General features: G+C 39.4%; 1 protein-coding gene across 1 annotated transcript in view; it reads left to right on the top strand.

The window, feature by feature from the left end:
• Nucleotides 1-13,913, top strand: part of CNKSR3 (CNKSR family member 3) — an 84,216-nt gene that overhangs the window by 21,005 nt on the left and 49,298 nt on the right. The window lies entirely within an intron of this gene.

Below are 13,913 nucleotides of genomic sequence, written 5' to 3'. Positions count from 1 at the left end.
CAACTTGGTATCTAAGCAGCCACACTGGGAACATTGTAGTGCTAGCTTTATTTTTCTCCCTCTCTGGAGGTTTAGCTTGGTAGGGCTTGTACTTGCACAAATCCCAAGTATAATTGGAGAAGAATTTTAACTCCCTGTAGACAGGTCACATGCCTGACATGCCTGGGCGTTTTATTCAGCAACCATTCACAGAAGTATTCACTTCCCAGGTCCTGAACTTTTCTGCAAGAGCAATAATTTATCCTTTACTTTAATAGTGGTTGAACAACTGCAGGAAGACTACAGTGACAAATTAATAGGCCACATTCTCAGATGTGAGGTAAAATTTAACCAGGTGGCAGTCTGGTTGCAAAAGGAATGAAGTGGGGTTAAGTTGGTTACAAGTGCATCTGAGACTACCTTTCAGTGTTTTTTTTAAAGGTGCTAGTTGTCTACTCAAGCAGTGTTCAAACAGTCACTTTGTCTCTCCCATTTCAGAGGCAGATTCCTCACTTGAGTCAAACCGGCTTCTTCCATGCAGCTATAGAACTCGAACTTCCCTCCAAGCACAAAACAGGAGTCACGGCTCTTCTGCTGTTCTGGCATCTTTACCCCAGTGTCGTCTTTCATTGTGTTATAGTATTCTCTAGTTTTGCAGCTGTATGAATCCATACTTTACTTAGAAATAAAAAGTACTGGATAATACGAGACAAAAGGGAGACCCTGAAGAAATGTATTTCACAGTCGTGTGGTAAAGCAGGGTTGCAATGGTTTGTTGATTGGTTGGATCAAGTGACTTAAAATTGGACAATAGAATTAAGTTCATTTTTTAAAAAAAAAATGCAAATACTACTGGTGACTCATACTCTCTTGGAACAGTTACTTTTTGATTCTCACAGAGGGGAATGCTCCCTCTTTGATGTTCCCTACTGCAAGGTATGCATGCATCACCCACCAAGAAAGATTCCCCCCTTAGGATTGTTTCATTCTTTGTACTTGGCTCACTGAGTCAATCTGTGATTCCTGGGATCCTAAAGGATGTGATAGTTCAGTCCTTGTTGAAGAAAAGCAGCTTGGATAAAAGTGATATGGTTATAGCTATTTTCCAAGTTGGCCTTTTTTAAGGGAAAGTGATTGAGAAAGGAATGGCAAAACCAGTCCGGGGTTTTCTGAATGAGTCATTTGTCCGTTGACCCTTTTCAGTCTGATTTCAGGCCTAGCTGTGGTATAGAGACTACAACATTTGTTGCCATAGTGGACAACTGGCATGGGTAAGAGCTGTTCCTTCCAGTTTACTAGAACGTCTGCGGCTTTTGACACAGTCAGCCACTTGATACTGGTTTGAACCTAAAGGTAGGTTTGAGAAAAGTATTGGAGTCATTTAAATAATTTCTTGATGACCAGATACAGAAGCTTGTAGTTGCCAGGAATCAACAAGATAGGATTGTTCCAATGAAAATAATTTCTGTGTAAAGCTTTCAGTTGGTTGAATATAATGCTTAAATCACACTTTCCACCCTTATCAAATATTTCAACTTAAGTATTTATTATTGTTTTGACATAAAATTAACATGGTGATCTTTAAACATTGTGTTTACTAAATATGTCAAAATAAGTATGGTAGATCAGCTCATGTTCCATTTAGGGCATTGGAAAACTTTCTGGGGGGAAAATCTGATTGAGATTTTTCCAGAAAACCCACATCGCTGCTCACTTTGACTGCCTTTGAAGTAAGGTAGGTTAAAATGCCTTAATTACATTTTTAAAAATTTCTTATGGAAATATATGCCGATGTAATTAATTAATATTTTCTTTACCCATTTCTTTAATTGGACCATGTCCCTACTAATAAAAATATTTAAATGCAAACCATGTTGCAGTTGCTTAGGGTAGCTCTTGCTTCTTTGATAGCATGGACCGTGGTTCTTTGAGTAGACCTTCGAACAGTGAAGGTCTAAGGGCCAGTCCCTGGCATCTCCAGTTAAAAGGAGTCTCAGGTTGCAGGACTGGGATGTAGGGTTGTGTGATCTTTGATTACTTGTGACAGTTATAAATGGTGTGGGAAGAAGTGAAGAGTTCTATAAAGGAAGCAAAAGCATGTCAGAAGTCCTTGATTCAACCCCTTCTGATAACTGTTGGGCTTGGGGGAATCCCAAAACCCATTACTGCTGCTCCTAAATCAATGTTCCGTACCTGAACTGTGGCTCATTGGGGTATTGGGAAGCAATAGTGAATGACTTATCCCACAGTTTCAAGGGTGATGTCTGCTAATTATTTCATGAGTTCATCAAGGAATTAAACAAATGCGAGTGCGAAATATGCTTCCAGTTTTAACTTAAGGAAAAAAAAAGAAACGTTGTGTTCTGATGGTCCAACTTGGTATCCAGCAGACTTGTCTGTCTCTCTCTGTTACATCTTGAGGACAATGACGCATTTGATTGTATGTTTTTAGTGTGCTCTGGTTTTTGTTCTGTGTTTAATTTGGGATCTTCTAACCAGGCTTTTAATGTTGGTTTCAGTTAGCTGTAATTATCTTGCTATAAAGACAAATCTTTGTATGTGAGGGGTAGTGATAGTGTCTTTTCCCAGGCAGAATGTTCCCAAGCTAGTCAATGGCAGCTAGATTGCAGGTCAAGCAGTGAATGTTTCATGACACACCGTAGTTATTTTCTAGATACCTATCACTAAGCTTAGGTTACTTGCCAACAGCATGGAAATGCTCTGTTAGTTCTCAACATCTTCTGATTAGCTTATGGGTGTAACGGAAGTCACTGTGGATCCTTGCATATGTGTGCACTATTAATCCAGAAACCCATATAAATGATGGGAAATTGGGAAATGGCCGTGATGTGAGTAAGATCTTTGTTGCAATCCTCTAAAACAATGGCACATGGTGGTAGGAGGCATTCTAGCCCAGCCTAGGTGTTGGCGCATATTTTCTTGGGAGCCAAGAACTCACATTGCAACACAACTTCCTGTTTTCACTGTGAGAATAAATCTTAAAATATTAATTATTCGAACTCAAGAAGATGTTGTTGTGAGTCACAAGTCCTGTAACCATAAAAATCCAAAACTGTTTGAACAATAAGCTCTGTTAGTTGCAAGCTGCATGTGAAGTTTTTAGAATGCGAGTATGCCTTTGCACTTTTAACAGAGCAAGCGATTATGCTCAAAAGCCGTCGTGCATAAGAAATACAAGCAGGGTTTATGGTGTATTCTACTGCTTTTTTAAAAAATGTAGAATAAATTGGGGCTTGACTGGCTGAAACTTGGGGACTTTGTTGACCTCCTAAAATAAATATTATTTGTACTTACTCAAGTATATAAATAGTTCTCTTCCTGGAAAGGTGTTATCCCGGTTTCTTTGGGTGGCACATGTGAAGTTGAAGTTATTAGTGAGCTGCCAAGGAAATAAAATCCCACAGAAATATGTTTAGAAAGAGATGTTTGTCTTTTGATTTTCACATGTAAAATTTTGAAATGTGATTGTTGTAAATGATGTGTTCAAAATGTCTCTATCACTTGCATATTTTGACTGAGTATCTTTTGAATGTTGTATTTCACAGTGAGGAACGACAGCTTTAGAAGGAATTGGCATAACATTTTCATAGATATGTTTGCACTATTTGCATCTAAACAGAATGCAGAATTACAAATACAGATTATGTATATGTGTGACATGGGGCCATGAAGCAAACTGGGTGATGTGGGGCCAGTCGCTTTCTTTTAGCCGAACCTACCTCAGCGTTGTGAGGATAAAGTTTGGGGGAAAGGACAAGAAGCTCTTTAGAAAATGAATGGGATAAAAAAAATCTGTAGTCTTTAGTTTATGCGTACTAGGGCTTCTACACTGCAGCGATTGCAGGAAGCCTGCTGAATATTAAAAGGAAGCAGCCATTATAATTTATTTATTTATTTTATTTATTTGCAACAATGTGCAATTTGTGCAACTTTAAGGGTTTACAGTTCTGTATATGAATGTCTACTGCTATTGTTGAGCATTAATTGAGAGCCAATATATTTTGTACAAATGGAATTTCTTACAGGAAGGATGAGATTCAAATACACTAGACTAAATAGATCACACAGTACATATGAATTCAGGCCCATGTTCCTATTCATGCTTACAACATTTCCAGAAAGAGCAGAAGGAGGTCCAGTATCTGGGCCATTGTGATCTTGGCCCTTGTGATGGCAGAAAGGGAGGCTACAATTTTTGTTAAATAAATAAAATCATTTATTGGATAGAAATACACAAAGAAATACAAAAGATACTAAAATTTTGCTTTGTGTTGAACCCTAAAAATATGTCGTTGTTAAATATCTTATCAAGTAATATTATAAAAATATATAGTGAACTATTTAAATATATGATGACAGCAGCAAAATGAAAGGCAGACTGCTGTCCAAATTTGACAAAATGGATGAATAAACTATACGAATATGTGTCAATGGTAAAATTAACATCTTACATAGATAATAGGCCAATTCTAGAATTTCAGGAAAAATGGAAAACTCTTTTTGATCATGTAACTGAAAATTAAGAATAACTAAGAACAATGATCAATAAAATAGATTAGTTATCAAATTTGTAATTAAAATGTTGAATACAAATGTATATTAATATAAGTAAATATAGCATCTCATAGAAAGTGTCCAAATGCAATGAAGGGGATGGTGGAGAGAAATACCTTGTTTTTTAAATACTTTGCTATATATAACTCTGATTTACAGAAGTATATTATACAATCCCTTTTTTCTTTTTGTATCCCCTCTTACTATTATTTTGTTTTTCAAAATAAAAATATATTATATTGCAAAATAAAATCATCTATAATAGGAAAAAATGAAATATTCAAGTAGAAGAGAGGACAAAATCAAAGAGCAAGCTGATTACGATTTTGTTTCCAAGGATGGTAATACACCAAAGGACAGAAAATACAGCATTAAAAAGCCTTCAATTAACTTGTCTTGTTTTGCCTCTGTTTGATAGTAATTGCTCAAATTACCCAACCTCACTGGCTGTGCAGTCCTAAACAGAATTGAACTCTTCTAAACCCATGGATTTAGAGGTGTGTAACTCTGTTTAGGATTGCTCTGTAACTTTTGTAAACAAATATTGACTTCATGCTGGAAACTGTGAAACAAGTATTTTACATACCGTATCTAATTAGATTCCATGAATCTGATTTTTCTTTGAACACCTGCTAGTGTGAAAATATTAAACTCTGCTAAGAGATCTTTGGCACTTTCACTTTTTATATTACTGTCTACTTACGACTTTAGCACACTATAAATGCCAGCATGGAAACTCAAACAACAAACTAAAGTAATTGTAGAATGTGGATGGCATTTGTGGTGACAGTACAAGGTTTCCTAATGTTGGTCCACGTGGCTGAGAAAATATTGGTCCCAGCCAAAGCAAATACGTTACCACCCTGCAAAGAAAACTGGAGATAGCAGCAAAGTAAAGAAGTTATGAGAAGCCAAGCCAAGAACTGCTGAGGAAATTTCAGTGCTCTCCTAAGCAGAGTGACACCCTTCTCTGTGTGTTATGTGCTGTCAAGTCGCCTCTGACCTATAGCGGCCCTATGAATGGAAGACCTCCCAAACATCCTATCATTAACAGACTTGCTTAGAACCTGCAAACTGGAGAATGTGGCTTCTTTTATTGAGTCAAGCCATCTTGTTTTAGGTCTTCCTCTTTTCCTACTGCCTTCCACTTTTTCTAGCATTATTGTCTTTTCCAGAGAGTCTTGGCTTCTCGTGATGTGACCAAAGTACGATAGCCTTAGTTTTGTCATTTTAGCTTCTAGGGAGAATTCAGGCTTGATTTGATCTATGACCCACTTACTTGTCTTTTTGGCTGTTCATGGTATCTGCAAAACTCTCCTCCTACACCCTTCTAAGCCCATTGAATTCAATGGATTTAGAAGGGTGTATCTGTTCTTCAAGAGCCCCATGGCACAGAGTGGTAAGCTGCAGTACTGCAGCCCAAGCTCTACTCACGACCTGATTTCGATCCTGGCAGAAGCCGGGTTCAGGTAGCCAGCTCAAGGTTGACTCAGCCCTCCATCCTTCCGAGGTTGGTAAAACGAGTACCCAGTTTCCTGGAGGTAAGGTGTAGATGACTGGGGAAGGCAATGGTAAAACCACCGTGCAACAAAAAGTCTGCCAAGAAAATGTCATGATGCGACCCCCCCCCGGTGGGTCAGTAATGACTTGGTGTTTGCGCAGTGGACTACCTTTACTTTTCATCTCTTCTTCAGACTGTACTGTAGCAGTTCCACATGCTTCTGAGTTTTTTGTTACATTCCCAAGGTTTGACCAGCCCTTAATCTGAAGTTTAGATAATTTTGTGTTTTGTGTGTAGTGTATCTGCCCATGGATGACTTGTATAATTTTATTTATATATTATTTTTGCTGTTGATATTCATAAAGCTCTAGAGCACATGCAGAGATCATTTTTCTCACTTGCTGGCCTTGCACATCTCAGAATAAGGAGAAGGGTTTGCAGAAGTGTTGAGTGCATTTTTTCAGATATTTGTATACATTTAAAAGTGTCTAGCTTGCCTCTATCAAGGCCTAATGATGTAGTAAATAGGTGACCTGGGAGCAAACCTCCCAATATTTTTCTTAAAGAGAAATTGTGGGGAAATGGGAAGATATTTGGGAAATTCATGGAAGGGTTAATCTAGCCTCTCTTCTTCCCCCAGAGCCATATCCCTTCCACCATGCAGTGGCAATGGGTGCATTGATCCTTGGGTCCTTAACAACAACAATAACTATGCTTATAAACTGCTCTTTTACACAGATTTTTGCCCCACTCAGAGTGGTGAACAAAGTCAGTGTTGTTGTTATCCCCACAATATAGCTGGGGCTGAGAGGAGTGGCTTACCCAAGGCCACTTACTGAGGTCATGGCAGTAATGGAATTTGAACTAGTAGAGTGTTGATTCACATACCAACCACTTAAAAACTATGCTATAGCAGTTTAAAACTCTAGCAATCCATTACAGTAGAATACAATAAAACTCAGTTTAATACAAATCAAATGGTAGTACAGGGACACTCCAACCTTGTCTCCTGAGACTTTCAAAAGGTTTTCATTTCTGGTTAAATGCTATATTCTTCCTTGGCAACACAGAATTATAGATTTGAACTACTAAAGAATCAGGAAAAATCTACATTAACATTTTGAGTCCAACTATCACACACAGTTCTAGAAAGGTAAAAAACTTTTCATTTTTAAATAGATAATTGTCCTTCAAAGTAACTTTGTGGTGACATCAGAACTGTCTGGGCTTGCCCCAGTCGGGCAGGTGTTTCTTTAGTTCCACTGATACAGCGTCCAATTGTTGAAAGAAGCCAATCTTTGTAATTGGTTTTGTTAAAACATGAAATGCCTGGTGTCTGTAGCAGATCTATGAAAGAGCTTTGTTTTCATTTGATTTATTTAAGTCTGAATAATGGAGACCTAGCTTATGTGCAGAAATACTATAGCACAGACAAATGTAGTGGGTTTACTCTTCAAAACCAGTATTGCATATTGAACGCCTTGAACCCATCATATCAAGTGAAACATTAGGTGGGGAGGGTAACTTTTTTTCCCCTCTCTAACTCTCAGTTAGACATGGGCACAAATCGAAATACAAAGCAAAGTTTGTCACAAAATGGGCCATTTTGTGTATCGTGAAACCACGTTTTGTGGGGCCGCAGTTATCACGAAATCATCATGAAATTCACGACTTTTTGGCCTGTTTTGTTAGCTTCGTGAATGATTCATAATAGCAGACAGGCTGGCTCTGATCCATTGATTCCCTAGGCAACAATGGGCCCAGACCTTTTGTTGCCATTGGAAACCCCGATCATAGCTCATTTACCCTTGATTGGCAGCTCTTCTAACTACCTGGAGAGCTTCCATTTTGCCCTATATAGCCAGGAGCTAGGGGCCAATCCCCTAGGCAACCAAGGAGGTGGGTCTTCTGTAGCCATTGGCACACCAATCTCACCCCTCCAAACCCTGTTAGGCAGGTCTGTCAGCCAACCACAGACCTGATCTATGTCAGCGTTTTGCTGGGATTGGAGTGGGAGAGTGTGTGGAAGGATTTGAGATTATGCTTTTGGCTGCTGCTGCTTCTTTAAAGAGACTGTAAGTGTAAGAAGCCTCTTATTTCCAGTTTCTTGGCATTGCTGTGGGAAGGTCTTTGGGTGAGAGTGCCTTTTTTCCTCCACCCCACCCACCCCTCACTCTGTCTTCCTGGCCTAGCTCCACCACAGCCAGTCCTTCATCCTCCTTTGATCCAGCACTCTGGCAGCACTTCCGTTTCCACCCTTCCCGATCAATGTATTGCAAACTGGGAGGGTGGGTGGAGGAGAGCCTGCTGAAGTCTCCCTGCGAGTTTGGCATCTCCAGGTATGAAGGGGGCCATTGAAATGCCCCGGGTTCTCATCAATCACGAAACTTAACGAATCATTTCAGCAAACATATCGATTTTGTGAAGTTTCGTGATTTGCGATTCATGGATTGCGACGAAACACGAAACTCTCGTTTTGGGCTTTTTCTGTTTCGTGCCCATGTCTACTCTGTTACATTTGTCAGATTTTTAGACCTAATATACACAGATAATACTAAGCATGAAATGGTATTGTCTGCATATTGGTTCTGCAGCAACAGTTCCCTAACTGTAGCATTCATCTACTTAGCAGGCAGAACACAGTACAACATAAGACACTTTGCGCACCAGTAGAATAATACAGAGCCAACATGTTTCCAGTACCACTTCAAACTTGGTACTGGGGTAGGACCCCAGGTTTATGTCCTGTGCTTTGTCAAAGTGCTTCAGACTGACACTTTACTGTCTTGGTCTTAGTGTGATGGTTTATAATCCACCGGTAAACAGAGTAGTGCTCAATCTTATATAAGGCTTTGGATACTAAATTTGGTTCATCAATCAGTATGTTAACTAGCAGTTTTTTCATGAAATCAACTGCTGTTATTCATGGGAAGATTGGGATCCTGTTCATGGCCCTTGAAGAGTTCTTGGCTTTCTTGCACTAAATTCTGGTACTGACCGCCTGGATTGAAGTATCATCATGGCTGGTTCCTTAGCTGTTGTCTCATGACTCCTTTCTAACTCTGAGATTTATTTTTATTTGCTGCTCTGTTTTTCATTGGAAATGTCTTGCTAATGTCAATTCTAGCTGGAACTGCAAACTCTACTATTTCACAAACCTAGATATAGTTTTTGTGTATGTGGGAAATGCACACAGACAATGCAAAAGAAAAGTGAAATGAATTAGGGGAGAATATTGAGGCAGGTTGAGGGCCCAAGTACACAATGGAGCAAATAGCACCCATTGGCCATTTTTGTTTGTGAAAAGGCATGGGGCGGGGGGAGATCTATGCCTGCTTTTCTGTGCACTATGGTCCCAATCCAAATCTGGCCTTCATGCACTGGGGAAGTGTAGAATTGTAGAACACACCCTCTCCTCCAGACCAAGGGACATTCCTGGGGAAAAGGTAATATGTAGGTCCACAGTCCTTCCAAATCTCTGTTTGGTTGTATGAAACACAGTTGAAGTGCTCAGTGTCTACAAGGGACATTCCTAGAGTGAACAAATGAACTCTGGGCAAAGGAATTGCAAAACAAATACGTTTGGAACAGTAACCCACTTAGGCTGAAAATTGGATCTGTTACATGTATACAGATAGAATGACATTGATTCAGTAGGCAATATATAGTAGCTTGAAGTTAACATTTTCAAGTTCCATAGAAATAAGATGTTGTTATAGCTTATATTGCATTGTTTGCTTCTATTCATAGTTTTCTTGGTTTTTATTTACAAAGGTAGGATGTGTGGGTTTATTACTAAGTGAATCTATAATGAGTTGTGTTAGAATGAGCAAATAGACACTTGTAGAGTTTTTATAAGTTGATCTAAACCTATCCAACTGAGTAATCACTCAAAAATTGCCACACGATAAATCATTTTTCACTTACATTGTATAAAACAGTAGGAAAAGAGGCTGCTTTGTATGATTTAAAGCTTTTAGAACTGGCAAAAAGAGAACAGGAGAAGGCCCGGTGTAATTTTGAACTAAATGTCATTGTGAATAAACTTAGGATAATTCAGTATGCACTAGCCTGGCATTTGTATCAGCAGTGGTTTCTTGGAAGCTGCATATCAGGTTTTTCTGGATTACATTTAGGAAGATGCAATTTTATTGCTTATGCTCAGCATTTTCATATGAGAGAAAAAAATCACAATTGGCTCTTATCCTATGTAATCATACAAGATAATTCCTTGTTGATGACTGCAAACCAATGTACTGTGCCATAGCTTTTGTGTGCTGAGAGTTACTTTAGATTTGTTTCTTCAACAGCTGTGCTCCCTCTTCACCAAACAACAAACAACCTCTGATATTCAGAAGTGTGTGAAGAGCAATTTTTGTGCAGTTTTTTCCTAAGAAAACTCTGCTGAGCACTGGATGCTCTTTATACAATATTGCAGTCTGGGGAATAGCATGAGCTCAAAAGGTGGCTCCTATAATCACACCTACAATATTGGGTTGTAAATATAGACTGTGACTCACCTTATCATTGGCTGATGTAAGTTAGCTGATACCTGTCTTTAACATGTATTTGGTATCTGACTGGAAGGTCTCTTGTTGCCTTGGGAGTGGGCCCTGACCATTCTTGCTAGGTAGAGTCAAAGGTGAGGCTGTCCTTATGTGATAAGAATTGGTGGTGGGCTGCTAGTTTTTTTTTTTTTAAATGCAGTTCCTCTCCTTGCCCACTACTATGTTTGCTTGCTTTTGATGGCCAGCCAGCAGTTCCACCTTTCCTATATCTCAATATCATTTCTGCTCAGGATGGAAGTGCTTCAGCAGCTCTGTGGGTCCCACTCCATTTCCTTAAAGTTGCTGTTCGCTTTGTGGCCAATATAATTCAAATCTGTGGGAGACACTCCAGCTACAAAAGAAACAAGATGCGCTGTAGAGAATAATGGGGTGAAACTCCTCATGGTTTTTCCTAATGTTATGCTGTTGTCATCTCTATTTTATGCAGGTGATACAAGCTCCCCTTAATTGTGTTGTATGGAAGCTCCTTGTGAAGCTTTGCTTAGATAAATAATTTGACTGTGGTTCAAATCTGGAGGACCGTATTTTCCTGTAGCTGGCTTGTTTTTTTATAAAACAAACTGAAAAACAGAGATCTAGTAGATATCTAGCTTTTTTGGTTGTGTTTTATTGGTTGTGTTTTAGATATGCAACTTGTTTTCCTCTGTTGCTATTTAGTGCAGGGATAGTCTTGGCTAATGGACAATGAGGTGACTGCTCTGGGCTCCTCGCCTGTGGGGGAAAGAAGACTTAAGAGCAGGCTCCTGCCACTGCCACTTACACTCGCCTGTGTCTGGGCCTCAAGCAGCTGACTTCTAGCAGCAGCAATGGTTCCTGTCCACCTTGCCTGGGCAAGGAGTACTCCTTGCTTGGCCTCAATAGGATGTTGTTGGTGGCAGTGATTCAGGTATGTAACCTAGAATTTGGCCCAGGGCCCAAAAATCACTAAGACTGCTCCTGATTTAATGCTATGACCTATTCATACAGCTAGCTTGGCTTGGCTCTCACTTGGACCCTATATTTTCACATTTCATCTTTTCGAATTTCAGTAATTTTCTTTCAGTTCCCAGCCCCCAGTCCAGAGCTGAAGAAATGCACCCTCAAGTGCGGGGACATGAGATTTAAACCTGCAGCTCAACTAGTGGGCGTGTCTTCTGTGGAGTAATTTGCATAACCTTTATTTTAGCTCATTTTAAAACCCAGATTATGAATTTGATTTTGAGTTGCCGTGTAGCAAGCAGCAATCAGACATAGGTATATCCTGGGGTTTTTTTGCCCAGGTACAAGCATGTACTTTGTGAATGGTTATGGAGTGTGTTGTAGTCTGTGCAGCATGGGTTTATCGCATGCATGTAGGTTGGGGCATATGAAGACACTGTTGCAATAAATGTACTTAAGGATTTGGAATTGAGATCACGTGAGGACATTCCAGTGTTCATGTGGATCACTTTTATAGAAGTTCCAGTTCATTTAAATGGCCAGGAGCGTGTGGGTCCAGCTAGTGTGTTCCGTGGAAAGTGCCCACTGATTCCTTCCTTCTGAAGTGAAGGGAGAAATATTTTTTGAACTTCATGTGTGCCATGGTGCTCCTGCTTCCCCAAACTCATAATTAGTCTTGAATTACTCAGTTAGTAACTTGAGTTCAGAATCAGTAACTCCCTCATTTAATTTAATTGCATATATAAAACTAAGACACAATTATAATTGTTTAAGGTACCCACTTGATTCAATTGTGAAAGACCCTAATACTAATTGTGGCGCAGTCTTCTGCTTGGCTGTTAGTTCCTTCCTTGTGATGTACAGAATGTGAACCAAGGAAGGATGGATACTAGTTTCTGTGAAATCAGTCCCTTCTGAGTTTTTGTTGTGTGCCCTAGTTGATTATCTGATTGCTGTCCTACAGAGGAATTTACCCGAACAAAGAGGCTTTTGCAAGTTGAACTGGTGGTTTAATAACACTGGCATTGTTTTCATTAGCATTCCAGTGATTCAATGTGTTCCTCCTTCTGTGATATCTGTTTACCAGTGTATATTACTTTAAAAAAGCAAAAAGTTGATACTTAGTCTAACTTAGAAACTATAGCTGCAGCTTAGACCCACGTTGATAAATTTCCTTTGAATAGGGCTCTGGATTTGTTGTTGAGAATTTCTTATTTAATGGCAGAGACTGGAAACTAGCTTTTGTGACCTGTTGTTTGTTACCAGGGTGAATTAGCAAGCTTAACCATTTTCTCAGATGGCTTTTATCAATTTTCTTCTACTCTGTTTTAGGGATTTTTTGTGTGCTGTTTACCCCCCCCCCCATAACCCTTTTATGCGCTTGGAGATGTTGTGCTATTGAGAGAGGGGGGAGCTTTCTAGATATGTTATGAACTAAATGTTGCTGGGTTTACAGTACCAATGCTGCCTACCATCCTTGGCTGGTATTTTACTTGTCTTTTTTATTTATGTTCAAATAAAATAAAGGGTTATGTTTGTTATATTAATTAGAAAAAAGGTAAGGTATAAATACATTATGAAACACAAGGCAGAGTTCAAAGGGATGGGAGCTCAAGGTACTGACTAGAAGCATATCCTCAGCAAGGGTTCTGTATCACGTGCCTGAAGATCATGGGCCCTTTTATGGGAAAAACTGCCACCAAGTGATGTTTTCTTGTAACTTTACCCTGTACATTTTTATATATGCAAAAACACATGAAAAACAATGTTTTTCAACAACTATCCCAATGTATATTCTTAACGCTAATTCTAGTTTTGAACATCTAGGAAATTAAAGAGGAGCAAGGCTCTTTCAGGCATCCACCGTATGGCATCCATAAGCCCCCCCCTCTCTCTCGTTTTAGTCTTGCTGATGAAATCTGAAAAGTCTTCTATGAAATGGAAAAAAGGAGTGTTGGGTTGCTCCCTTGGGCTGGCTGACTGCAAAGGCACAGAGTTCATCCTGGCCAGGCATATCTCAGCTGTTGTCCCTAATAAACAGACTTCATATGTCTCTAGTCTTGGTAACCTGTACTGCTATCTATATCAGGACCAACCCCTTCCCTTTCTTCAGAAACTGAAACCAAAGTGCCTCCTCCCCAAATCAAAGAGTCTCTTTGGAAGGGGCAGTGTTTCAAAAGAGGATCACCTTTGAGTCTACAGGGAATGTCCATTTGCAAGCTGTGTGTTGACTGAGACTCTGTCTTAGAAGGATGCTTTATTTGGGACTTCCCAACAATTTGTGTCTGTCCCTGTCCTCATACCTGCTGTTTCATGCTGGTTCTGATTATGCTTTCTCAAAATTCCAAGGATGTTGCAGACTCAGCAAGATT

The sequence above is a fragment of the Eublepharis macularius genome, chromosome 1 (genome assembly GCF_028583425.1).
Source record: "Eublepharis macularius isolate TG4126 chromosome 1, MPM_Emac_v1.0, whole genome shotgun sequence".
Taxonomy (NCBI): Eukaryota; Metazoa; Chordata; class Lepidosauria; order Squamata; family Eublepharidae; genus Eublepharis; species Eublepharis macularius.
This window is presented reverse-complemented; position numbering and strand designations above follow the sequence as displayed.